Here is a 14,087-nt window from a genome sequence, read left to right on the forward strand (position 1 = left end):
ACAGAAACCTGACAATATGAATAAGAAGAAAAGGATGATTCGGCTTCTGATTGATATCTGTGCTGCACACAATATGCTTCCACATTCAGATGATTCATCCATTATCCAACCAACTATATCCTAACTACATGGTCACTGGGGTCTGCTAGAGCCAATCACAACCAACACAGGGTGCAAGGCAGGAAACAAACCCAGGGCAGGGTGCCAGCCCATCGCAGACATTTAGATAATGTCCGCGTTGAATTCCTCCCCCCAGTTGCACGGCAGTGCTTCAGCTCTCGATTTGGGCATCATTTGCACCCTGAAAGTGTATTATGGCAAGGAAATGCTGAGAAAAATTCTTGTCAGCATAACTTGTAGACAGGAGGAGATTAAAATTAACGTGAAAAAAGCTATTGAAATGATTGCAAACACTTGGACGCAAGTTGAAGAAAGCACTATAGTGACAAATACAGAATCTCATTACAACTAAATTTTTGTTACAACAAAATATTTTTTAGGTCCCTGGAAGACAATTGTAATGGAATTTTACCTGTATTATTATTAAATCGACACAGCCTGCACCTCCACTTTGTTTCAGAATGGATCCCAGTGTATTTCCAGTATACTGATCTGGACAGAAATAACACACTCCGCCAAGGCTATCTCTCACACTTTCTGCTAATCATACTGAAAATGTGCACATGAACATGAATCATTTTTTAATGAAGTTCAAAACGGAATTCAGTAACCATGAACTTTTTTGCTTTATTTATATACAATATAAAACAAACTTTAAAAATGGAAGAAAATTTTGAAAGACAAAATTATATTGGAATTGTGCTACACATTTTAGGCACTTTGGAGTTTGGGCTGAGTTGGAGTACTAAGAATTATCTGGTTAAAGGATTTTGTTTTGTTTCTCTGCAGCAGGCAATCTGTCCTACTTGAAAATAATTTTATCTTGTCAACTTGGGCCATTTAAATTTGTTTTTGTGTTGTTTTCTGATTGTTTAATTGTTTTCTCTCAACCCAACCACGCATTCCGTTCTTGGTCACTGTGGTGATGAGCTTTGGGCACTATCATTTTTACAAATGAATAATGAAACTTATAATGAATATTGCTGGACAAATTTAGTGCACAGCATCCCTGGGCTGGACTTTCAATCAAAGTATGTGTGAACTAGCAGTGATTCTGTTAGAACCACTTAAGAACCACTTCTTCATTCTTTCTTCAATACAAACTTACTTTGCTGCTGTCTGATCATGCACTGCTTCCTAGCTATTGGAAAACAGTGGCAATGTAGTGGAATACACATGGTGGGTTAGGAATAGGGTTAGGGTTAGGTACTAATTTTGTGTAATGATTTTTTTACACTCCATTTTTTTCCTTTTCGACTTCTGGTCCACAGAATCAAAGTAATTCTTTTGTCCTTCTTAACACTCACTTTATGGGATGTTCCCTTAGGTAAACTATTAATGATGTGTGATGTGTCATAAAAAAGTAAAGCTCAATAGAAATATTTCAAACAGAATTTCAGATTGTAATTAGAAAACTTCACAATGTTTCTTAAGCATAAAGAACAACACAAATTTAGTGACCTCAAATACAAAAGGCTCTGACATAATTCCCACAAATGACAGGTGAGTGAATTTATCCAACCTTGATAATATTCCCATTACATTAATGCTTACATTTATCAATGCACTGCTGTGTGAAGTGTAACTGGTTAATAATACAGAAATGCAGTTTCCACTAAAACCCACATTTACCAAAATTTACTACTGGTGAGCAAGACAAATCCATGAATATAAACTATAAGACTTGCTTATTATAATACTGAAATCATCTCAATCTTTCAACAAAAATTCTATTATTTTTCCATTCATTATAAGACCTGTCAGACTCCATTTATTGATGATCCTGAATATTTTAATTTCCTTTGTTATTGCCGGTAGTACAGACTACTGCAGCTATTACAGAAAATGTAATTGGACTATTACCACTTTTTTCTAATTTTTCTGTGTTTATGTCAAAAGGTCATAGTGGAGGGTTTGTTTGAATCCATTCTTCATTGTTATTAATGAATACATTAAACAGTTTCAACAATTGTGTATTTCTGTTTTTGTTTTCCCATTATCAGTTTTGAAAATTTGTTTTACATGTGAGCAATTTTCTAACATTTACCCCTGACAAAATAAAAATACAAAAATTTAAATACATTATTAGGTTTGCTGATGACACTACAGTAATGGGCCTTGTCAGGAACAGCAATGAAGTTGCAAGCAGAATGTGGGTGGACTGGCTGTCAGAGTGGTCCAAAGTCACCAATCTGCCTCTTAATGTAGAAAAAACAAATGAGATAATTGTTGAGTTCAGGAAGTTCAGAAACTGCTCATTTTGCTCTCTACATTAAGAGCTCCACAGTAGAGACAGTAAGGAGCACTAAATTCCTTGAGGTGTAGACGGCAGATGACCTCACTTCAACTTTCAACACCTCCTCTCTGGCCAAGAGAATGCAGCAGCAAAAAAGAAAAGCAGGAACTCTGATATTTAAAGACAAAAAATTAGTCTCATACATCAGTTCTGCTACTTTTTATGTTATTATTATTATTAACATTTTATTTGTGGGTAGACTTTACTCTATGTACAATCTAATATCCATTTTACTGCAATTTTAGAAAGCATGATACTGGTTCTATTATTGTTATGAATTGTGTGCTTTGTAATTGTGTACACTATGTGTAAATTTAGTACAGTATTTCCTTTACATTGTGTAACTTGCTGGTCTGACAGTTTCTAGGTCTCCTATCAACTGCTTTTGTGATTTTAACCTAGTAAATACATGCATCTGTTGCATTTGATTTAACTAGTGGAACACTGTTATTTTTAAGGATGTTTCAAGCTAATCTGAGATAAAAGTTTCCTTTTTGCTTTTAAGCCATTTGCAAGAAGTGACACGTTATGATGCACTGCACTGATAAAATGGGTGATTTATTTGCAGCTTCTAGTCTCGTTCCTCAGCCACACTTACACACAATTTACATTACACATTTTATACAAGTATTTATTATACTTTTTTAACATAATCAGTTCACTACTTAGTATACACAGCATCTCCAAAAACTAATCCAAAAATCTTTACCTGTAATCCCTTTTAATTTCACTCTTTGTACCTACTGCTGGATTTTAAATATTTCCTGTCCACTGATATGTTATGAACTCCACATAATGTAAACCAGCTCCTGAAGTGCTGAATGAATACAGACGGTTTCAAGCAAGGTATCTTGTATATCAAGTTTATGGCTGCTAAACATTATGCAAATTATTCTCACTGCTAATACCTTAAGGGAGAATGTGCAAGGTCTTAAACAAACACTTAACCTCATATAAGGAAATACCAACTTATGCATATTTCATAGATTTTTTTTTTTAATATGAGAAATAATTTTCAAAGTTTGATTGACAATCACAATTTAAAAAAAAATACAAAAATAAATTTGACTTCAGTTGTGAATGTTTTGGCAGGCTGCATCTATTTTTGTGAATGTAAGTATATATCTCTATATTTATAAAATCCAACGTCTGTCTGTGTATGTCTGTCCGCTTTTCAAAAGAGAATTACTTAATAGATTAAGATCTTTTTTTTTCTATAATTTACTTTTCTGTCCACCCTGGCCATCGGACCGGACTTATTCTATGTTAATTAATGTTGACTTATTTTTTACTGTGTCTTTTATTTTTCTATTCTTCATTTTGTAAAGCACTTTGAGCTACATTTTTTGTATGAAAATGTGCTATATAAATAAATGTTGTTGTTGTTAAACATTCTGGTTGATTTTGCAATTTCTGTCATCATGCTATGTATCATAGTTCATTTGTGGTACCGATTTATTTGCGCGACTCCGAGACACGCAGCAGGCTGAGGGAAGGGGGCGTATACCTTACCTCCACTTAGTTAGTGAACGAGAGAAATACTTCAAAGATTTAGATTATTTTTTTTCTATAATTTGCTTGATGATTCCAGTTGATTTTGCGACTTCTCTCATTGCGCTAAGAATCATAGTTCACTTGCAGGAGAGATATGTTGGCGCTAATTCGAGACAAAGGGCTGCAGGCCGAGGGAAGGGGGAAGCATGACATCAGGAGTAGGGAGCCAGGCAGGGCCCTCGTCACTGTCCTTTTTCACTAATATGTGGGTGTAGTAACACAGCATAATGTGGAAAGTAAAATGAATACCAATGTAATAATACTGTGTTTATGGCAAATTCCCAACATGTCTTTTATATAGCTAATGTTTAAAATTCAACTGATATCTATACATTGGACCTCAATCCTCACATACAGTATCTCTCAAGATAAAAAGTAAGGAATTTAGAATTGAAGGTTGGCCATATAAAAAGGCATAATAAAACCTGTGCTGGATTGTCAATTAAGGACTTTTAAGCTGTGTACATCTACACCGACATATGAAAGTATAGGGAGAACAGCTGTCTAAGCTTCTAATCTTGAATGTCCTAACCTTAATTCAGTTATTAATTACTTATTAGTTTTTAACAGTGGATAAAAAAATGACAAATATACACCGGATGCTTACAGTCATTACATATTCTTTTTTACATCTAAACATCTCATCTTACATGTCCTATTCTTAATTCAGTTATGAATTACTTATTAGTTTTTAACAGTGAATAAAAAAATTAAAAGCATACAGGGGATGCTTGCATTCATTACATATTCTTTTTTTACTTGTATTTGTTATTTCTTTTTTTCTCAGATTTGTAATAAATATTTACAATATTAATAAGAGAAACATTTTCAGTCTAAATGCTACAAATGGTAACTCATTTCAGATGCAACTGGGAATTTTAAATATAAACTGTTAAAAAAAATCTATAAAATAAACTGGAATATATTACTAGAGGCTTCACAAGTTGATTGGCACATCTTCTGGAAGCTCAGTGCCACAGTAGTTAGTAGGTGTTAGTGGGTATCCCTCATAGTTGCAGGAAGGAAGAAATTTTCAATTTAAACAATACATTATGGATTTTGCATCATCTCTTCATGTATGCATGAGTCTATTCTAGTAGACAGGCAATACTAAAACACTGGCAGGTAATGGACATTACTATATATTTTCTGAATATACATCACAGGGACAAACAGCCACATTTGCTCATGGAGTTGAAATTTACAATCCCATTCAATTGAACATGAATGTATTTGGGATATTTAAGGTAATCAGGATACTAGAAGAAAATTTCAACTTCTTACAATAGCTGACTGGAAATAGTTTTGCACCAAGGTCACTTTACCTTTGACTATATTAAACTATAAAATCCCAGAATACAGCATAACCTTGCAAATTTAATACTAGATTGGCAAACCCTGCCTTGCCTTACATATGCCCATTTAGCAATTTTATTTTAGTCACAAAACAGGAAGTCCTAACATTAATTTCTAAAATTAAACCTACTTCCTTAGAGCCAGTCCCAGCTCAACTAGTGAAAAGGTCAATAGATGTTTTGACATAACCCATTTTTACCACTATTCAATAGTTCATTAGTGAATGGTGCAGTTCCTGATAAACTACAGGTTTCAGTTATCAGACCAACACGTATGTAAAAGCCAGAGCTACACCCTCATATGCTTCATAATTATCGATCCATTTCAAATATACCCTTTCTCTGCAAAATACTTGAAAAAGTAGTTACCATGCAGCTTCACTCTCACCTTACAAATTACAACTTGAGAAATTTCAGTCTGGCTTCAGCATCCGTATTACCACACAAACAGCACTAATACATGTTATAAACCAATGATTCTCAAGATACAGTCCTCAGGGCCCCCTGTGGCTATAGATCTTTGTCTCAGCCCACTTCTTCAATAAACTGGACTCCTATCTCAATTAAGTAAGACACTATTTTAAAAGTTTCTATGTCTTTTACAACCATCTGTAAATTACAAACAGGTTATGCTATAGTTATACTGAACAAAGCAAGATGAGTATTTGTTCTTTTTGCTTTTAAACATAGACAGTATTTCTTATAATGTTCTAGCTATTTATACAATTATTTACTAATAAGTGGGTTAACACTGAACAACCTGCTCCATTCAAAGTAATTGGTGCTGGTGTCTGCTTTGCTCATCATTGTCTGTATTCAGATACAATTACGAAAGCAAACTCCAGGGAACAAGTAAGTTATAAAACAAAACAAATGAAAGAAAGCATTTAAAGATACAGAAAACACACAAATATAAATAAAAGACTGGCTACTTTAATGTAGCATAGCCTGACTGGATCTGTTAATTAGCCATTCATAATTTATCTGTTTATTAGTCAATTGCAGAAAAATATAAGTAATATAATATTAAATGTTAATAACCATCTTGTATTCTATTTCCCTTCTCAGTAACTTGTTGTGGCATTTACTACAACTGCTCTGCTGCTCTGTAGCCAAACTGTTGTACTGCCTATGGAAACTTCATCTCAGATAAAGGTGCATTGAAATCATTGGATGGAAAATTTTCTCATCAGACTTAACAGCGAGCAGGCTCCACTATAAAATGCCCAGGTGGGGAAAGGTGGCAAATTGGCCAATGTCTCCAGGACTGTCACTGTGTCTGACTTTGTCTTTGACTTTCTGTTTTACAATTTTCATCTCTTCTATTGTCAACTGAACATAATTCAACAATTAATTAATAGACAAATATTTTTGGTTTTCATTCATGTCAGTCAGTTTCTACTTTATTTTCTGTGTTTTATTAAGTCTCTTCTTTATATGTACTAATTTTGTATTTAGTAATTAGTATAATCTATGCTTGCATATTACTCAAGCTTCTATAAAAAAAAACAAATTTCCCCCTGGGAACAAATAAAGTTCTACCTATCTAGCGCTCTGCAACTGAACTCAGTAAGAGGACTACAATAATATGTTGTATTGTATATATTTTATTAATATTTTTCTCCTTCTTCTATGTTTTTGCGAGAAAATAGTGTGCAATCTAATGTATGTTCCATATATTACAATATGTTATGTACAGTTTTCCTGTGTTTGTTTAGTGCTCTTGTACTACATTTTTCTGTCCTTAAAAAAGGGACATGGAGATCCCAAAACACAAACAACATTGCTGTAGTCCTTCATTACATGAAATTCTTTCAGCAGAGTGTTTCTCCTGTTTTATTTTTCTGGAATTCTGTGAACTTTTTCTTCCCCTTGTTGGAGCTAATACTTATATTTTTACTGGATATGAAAGACTTGGGTATCTTCTGTAATATTCACGTATATAGATTGCAATATGTAGTTGTTGGAGTTCCTGAAATATTTTATCTTGACTTATTTATGTTGTTTTCTAGGTTGTGTTCTTGTTTCTTGCAACAATGTCTTTTTGTTATACTATGTTTTAATATTTTTATTTATTTTGGAGCTTGATCTCTGTGTTGTGCGTCCTTGGGCACATGCTCATTAAAGTCGAGACATCAGTTTACTGTACGTGTCATAAACAGGGTTGCTAGATTTCCAAAATCACAGATTTGGACAGCCACCATTTCAAGCAACCAAAAGAAAAATTTGTTAAGTAACTTAAGTAATAGGGTGTTGTACCGTGTTAGTAATTATGAATGTAGAGAAAAGTGAAGCAAAATGATACCTTTTATTGGCTAACTAAAAAGATTACAATATGCAAACTTTCGAGGCAACTCAGGCCCACATCTGAAGAAGTGGCCTGAGTTGCCTTAAAAGCTTGCATATTGTAATCTTTTTAGTTAGCCAATAAAAGGTGTCATTTTACTTGGCTTTTCTCTTAAGTAACTTAAGGAAGACAAAAAAAATAGATCATTTTAATTAAATTATAATTATAGATATATAAAAATGTACAATCTAATCATATATGTAAATAAGTAAATATATAAAAGAGAGTGGGTATGTTTGATATAACTTGTAACATGTGTTATATTTCATATAATACAACACAATACAGGTAGTTCCCGGGTTACGGACATCCGACCTTCGACACGGGGCCGCAGCTGCGATGCATGCGCCTCAGTAACTGGCGCTCCGTCATCTTTGGCCTGGGGACGCTGCAAGTGGTGGCTGGATGGAGGCTGGAGGGGGGCAATTTTCCTTCTCGCGCAGTGTAGTGTCCCTTGGGTGGCTCCCAGCAGCAAGCGATTTCAATGCCCACCCACCTCACACGGCTGCTTACTTCAATCTCGGTGGGCGGCTGGTGATGCTGCAAGCGGTGACCCAGTTGTCGCTGAACTGAGGCCATTGAGGGTGAACGGGGCGGCGGGGGGTATTATTGTAGTGTGCCTGTCGAATGGGGTCGGTGGTGGGCAATTCACTACACACCTTTCATCGTACCGTGTTTGTTCTCGGTGGGCTGACGCTTCAGGCAGCATACTGTAGTGGAGGTGACTGTGTGGTGGGCTGGTGATGAACCGCCCTTCACTGCCCCCATTCATTCTAAATAGCAAGCCTGCTTGTACTGTTATACACATAGCAGGAAGTTGTCTCTTGTCAGTACATCAGACGTGTTGACGCGTGCCTTCCTGCTGTGATAGTGTGGACAGTCTTGTGCAGAAGAGCTCATCTTAACCTTTTGTCTTCACCCTTTAAGAATGTCTCTGAAACACAAATCTGATGCAAGTGCTGGTTATACAGTAAAGAAGAGAAAAACCATCACCAATGAAAATAAAGTAGAAATAATAAAAAGGTCAGAGAGGGGTGAAACTCCATCATTCATTGGCAGAACACTTGGTTACAATCCATCAACAATAACATTTATTAAAATAATGTACCTGTTCCGACTTACATACAAATTCAACTTAAATACAAACCTACAGTCCCTATCTAGTACGTAACCCAGGGACTACCTGTATATGTAAATGGAATCTAGATATGCACATAGAAACTGCCTTAGTTGAAAAATCTTTATCAGTATCACTTTACTTTCAAAATGAATCACACAAGTACGAGTAGCCATGATGAGCATGAGAAACGTATGACGGCATAAGCACACGACGTACACAAACACACATGATTCAAAAACTCGGATTCATCAGACAGTTACAGATTTTAGTCATAATATGTGGTACACCAGGCTGTCTACAAAAATTTAGTGAGCCTCTTTAACTAGATATTCAATATAAAAATTGAACTAAGTTTTTTTTTTCTACATACAATATTTGTTCAATATGGATTTTCATATGCAATGCGGGACTTGGGATTTGTCTGTTGATATCAGGACAGTCTCGCTCAAATTGGGACGTCTGGCAACACTGGTCATGAAAGAGAAAGCCATAAAAAGTCCCTCCAGCAACTAATATTCAAAGGCATTCTCTGTGCAATTTCTTGCGAGTTGTCAAAGCTTTTATGCAGTCAGTTACATTTGGTAGTATTCGTTTCTTTCTTATTTGCTATGAAGAGAGCGAAGGGGCAGTTTCATTTTATTTCCACCTTCACACACATGAGCATCGCTCAGGCCAGCAATTTCATTTGTATTTGTATTATTCTTTTTTTTCTATTTAATGCATTGTTTGATGTTTAATACTTTTGTGTATGGGCCAACAGAGTTAAATAGAATGGTACTGAAATCAAATACTCTCTAGTTTTATCCTGAAATATTAAAATTTGAAATGTGAGGTAGATATATAAAGACAGTGCATAGATTTGGATTAGAACAGAAGAGTAATTCATTAAGTCAATTTAACTAGTTACTTGAAGAATTTGTGTATATGTGTTTATTGAATTGCTTTCTTTCCGTTTCTTTTTCAGTTTTACACTATAAACGTTTATTTATTTTCTATGTTATCACTAGGCACTGAAGCCTATAAGTAACATAGTTAAGAGATGCTGATACATTTGAGAAGTGAATCAATCGATTTATTGGTATATTGAAAGGGGCATCGAAAATCAAAGAAACACTTGCACATTTCCAAACTTAGGGTGCTGCCCAAAGGGAGAAGAAAGCATCACATACAAATACTAAACATATACTATAAGACGTAGTAAAAATGTTAAATGTCTTTGTGCTGGTCCCAAGCCCGGATAAATGGGGAGGGTTATGTCAGGAGGGGCATCTGGTGTAAAATTTTGCCAAATCAATATGTGAACAACAATACAAATTTCCATACTGGATCGGTTGAGCCCCGGGTTAACAACGACCGCCGCCAGTACTGTTAGCCAACAGGGTGTTGGCAGAAATTGGGCTACTGTTGGCCAAAGAAGGAGAAGAAGAGGGGGAGACGTGTCCGGAGGCAGGAGGAGAGGAGGAAGGTAAAGAGAGTGGAACTGAGGGTAGGAACTTTGAATGTTGGCAGTATGACTGGTAAGGGGAGAGAGTTAGCAGATATGATGGAGAGAAGGAAGGTTGATATATTGTGCATGCAAGAGACTAAATGGAAAGGGAGTAAGGCCAAGTGGATTGGTGGTGGATTCAAATTGTTCTGTCATGGTGTGGATGGGAGGAGAAATGGAGTAGGAGTTATTCTGAAGGAACAGTATGTCAAGAGTATTTTGGAGGTGAAAAGAGTGTTAGGCAGATTAATGATTTTGAAGCTTGTGAGGTGTGGAGCTTGGAGGTGTGATGATGAATGTTGTTCGTGCATATGCACCACATGTTGGGTGTGCAATGGGTGAGAAAGAAGATTTTTGGAGTGAGTTGGATGAAGTGATGAACAGTGTACCTAAACGACAGAAAGTGGTGATTGGAGCGGATTTCAATGAGCACGTTGGTGAAGGGAACAGTGAAGACGAGGAGGTGATGGGCAGGTATGGTTTCAAGGAGAGAAATGAAGAAGGTCACAGGATAGTAGATTTTGCCAAAAGGATGGACATGGCTGTGGTGAATATGTATTTTAAGAAGAGGAAGGAACATAGGGTTACGTACAAGAGTGGAGGAAGATGCACACAGGTAGATTACATCCTATGCAGAAGAGTCGATCTGAAGGAGACTGAAGACTGCAAAGTGGTGGCAGGGAAAAGTGTAGTTAAGCAGCATAGGACGGTGGTCTGTAAGATGATGTTGTAGATCAAGAAGAGGAAGAGAGTGAGGGCAGAGCTAATGATAGAAGTTGAAAAAGGAAGACTGCAAGGTTGAGTTTAGAGAGGAGGTGAGACAGGCACTGGGTGGCAGTGAAGAGTTACCAGACAGCTGGGAAACTACAGCAGATGTAGTAAGGGTGACAGCAAGAAGGGTGCTTGGTGTGACATCTGGAACGGGGAAGGAAGAAAAGCAAACCAGGTGGTGGAATGAGGAAATACAGGAGAGTTTACAGAGGAAGAGGATGGCAAAGAAGAAGTGGGATAGTCAGAGAGATGCAGAAAGTAGGCAAGAGTATAAGGAGATAAGGTGCCAGGTGAAGAAAGAGGTGGCGAAGGCTAAAGAAAAGGCGTATGATGAGTTGTATGAGAGGTTGGACACTAAGGAGGGAGAAAAGGACCTGTATCGATTGGCTAGACAGAGGGACTGAGCTGGGAAAGATGTGCAGCAGGTTAGGGTGATAAAGGATAAAGATGGAAACATACTCACAAGCCAGGAGAGTGTGTTGAGCAGATGGAAAGAGTACTTTGAGAGGCTGATGAATGAACAGAACAAGAGAGAGAAGAGGTTGAATGATGTGGAGATAGTGAATTAGGAAGTGCAACGGATTTGCAAGGAGGAAGTAAGGACAGCTATGAAGAGGATGAAAACTGGAAAGGCCATTCATCCAGATGACATACCTGTGGAAGCATGGAGGTGTCTAGGAGAGATGGCAGTGGAGTTTTTAACCAGATTGTTTAATGGAATCTTGGAAAGTGAGAGGATGCCTGAGGAGTGGAGAAGTGTACTGGTGCCGATATTTAAGAATAAGGGGGCTATGCAGGACTGCAGTAACTACAGGGGAATAAAATTGATGAGCCACAGCATGAAGTTATGGGAAAGAGTAGTGGAAGCTAGGTTAAGAAGGGAGGTGATGATTAGGGAGCAGCAGAATGGTTTCATGCCAAGAAAGAGCACCACAGATGCAATGTTTACTCTGAGGATGTTGATGGAGAAGTTTAGAGCAAGCCAGAAGAAGCTGCATTGCGTCTTTGTGGACCTGGAGAAAGCATATGACAGGGTGCCACGAGAGGAGCTGTGGTATTGTATGAGGAAGTCAGGAGTGGCAGAGAAGTACATAAGAGTTGTACAGGATATGTACGAGGAAAGTGTGACAGTGGTGAGATCTGTGGTAGGAGTGACGGCTGCATTCAAGTTGGAGGTGGGATTACATCAGGGATTGGCTCTGAGCCCTTTCTTATTTTCAATGTAGATGGACAGGTTGACAGACGCAAGATTAAACAGGAGTCCCTGTGGAATATGATGTTTGTTGATGACTCTGTGATCTGTTGCGATAGGGAGCAGGTTGAGGAGACCCTGGAGAAGTGAAGATATGCTCTAGAGAGGAGAGGAATGAAGGTCAGTAGGAACAAGACATAATACATGTGTGTAAATGAGAGGGAGGTCAGTGGAATGGTGAGGATGCAGGTAGTAGAGTTGGCGAAGGTGGATGAGTTTAAATACTTGGGATCAACAGTACAGAGTAATGGGGATTGTGGAAGAGAGGTGAAAAAGAGAGTGCAGGCAGGGTGGAATGGGTGGAGAAGAGTGTCAGGAGTAATTTATGATAGACGGGTATCAGCAAGAGTGAAAGGGAAGGTCTACAGGATGGTAGTGAGACCAGCTATGTTATATGGGTTGGAGGCGGTGGACCTGACCAGAAAGCAGGAGACAGAGCTGGAGGTAGCAGAGTTTAAGATGCTAAGATGTGCACTGGTTGTGACGAGGATGGATAGGATTAGAAATGAGTACATTAGAGGGTCAGCTCTAGTTGGATGGTTGGGAGACAAAGTCAAAGAGGCGGAATTGTGTTGGTTTGGACATGTGCAGAGGAGAGATACTGGGTATATTGGGAGAATGATGCTAAGGATAGAGCTGCCAGGGAAGAGGAAAAGAGGAAGGCCTAAGCGAAGGTCTATGGATGTGGTGAGAGAGCTTATGCAGGTGATGGGTGTAACAGAACAAGATGCAGAGGACAGAAAGACATGCAAGAAGATGATCTGCTGTGGCAACCCCTAACGAGAGCAGCCGAAAGAAGAAGAGGATTTAAATAAAGGCAATGTATTAGTTTCTATAATAAGTATGGAAGGAAAAATATGTTTTTTTATGTTTGTATTCAACCAAAGCCTGCTCTGACTGGAGTGAAAAGGGTGCAAACTGTATCCAGACCCAAGCTTACTACTAGCCCATAGTCATCTAAAATATTAAAGCTGAATATTTGATCATGTCTCTTTTATAAAAAGTAAAGTCTTTGAACAATAAATGGTGATTGAAAGTGCTCAAAGGCTAACAAAACTAACCCTTGAATCTATATATTTTTGATTGCCAGGATTTTAATCATTTCTGCAATTGTAATCAGTTTACTTTTTAAATGGCATGTTGTAATTTTTCCTTTCCAATCAGTGATAATCTGTGCATTTTTGAAGTTCTTGGCCACAAGTCCTTTCCCAATATTAATCCATGTATTTTTTTGGTGGCAAAGCCACTTGCATAATATTATTGTTAGCTGTTATTTTGTACAACATTAACTGCATTCCTAATTACTAATTTACTTAATTGCTTTGGGCTTTCATTCATTCATTTTTCCACTTGTATAAAAATTCAAATTTTGCTGAAAAAAATTGACACCAGAAAGACATAAAGAAAGATTTTACTAATAGCAAATAAATGCTGCAAAAACAAATGCACCATTTTTTAGATCATGATGATCCTAAAGATTTACTCTTAAGTACATGCACCCCCAGAGCAATTAAATTAACACAATTTAATTAGTTTCAAAGGAAATATATGGATTGGTCTGACCCTACCTTATGCCCTAAAAGTAATAACAGATGGTTGTATAAGTGATACATCAAAAAAACATGAAATTGCTACAAAGAAAATGAATTATAATAATAATAATAATAATACCACACTGTGCTTAGTATATAAGAGTTTTAACAAGCCAGAGGAAATTGTGATGCTTATGTAGTCAGCTAATAGCTGTTTTTCCAATAACACATCTAATTATTTTTAAAAATCTCTT

The sequence above is a fragment of the Polypterus senegalus genome, chromosome 8 (assembly GCF_016835505.1).
Source record: "Polypterus senegalus isolate Bchr_013 chromosome 8, ASM1683550v1, whole genome shotgun sequence".
In the NCBI taxonomy this organism is placed as follows: Eukaryota; Metazoa; Chordata; class Cladistia; order Polypteriformes; family Polypteridae; genus Polypterus; species Polypterus senegalus.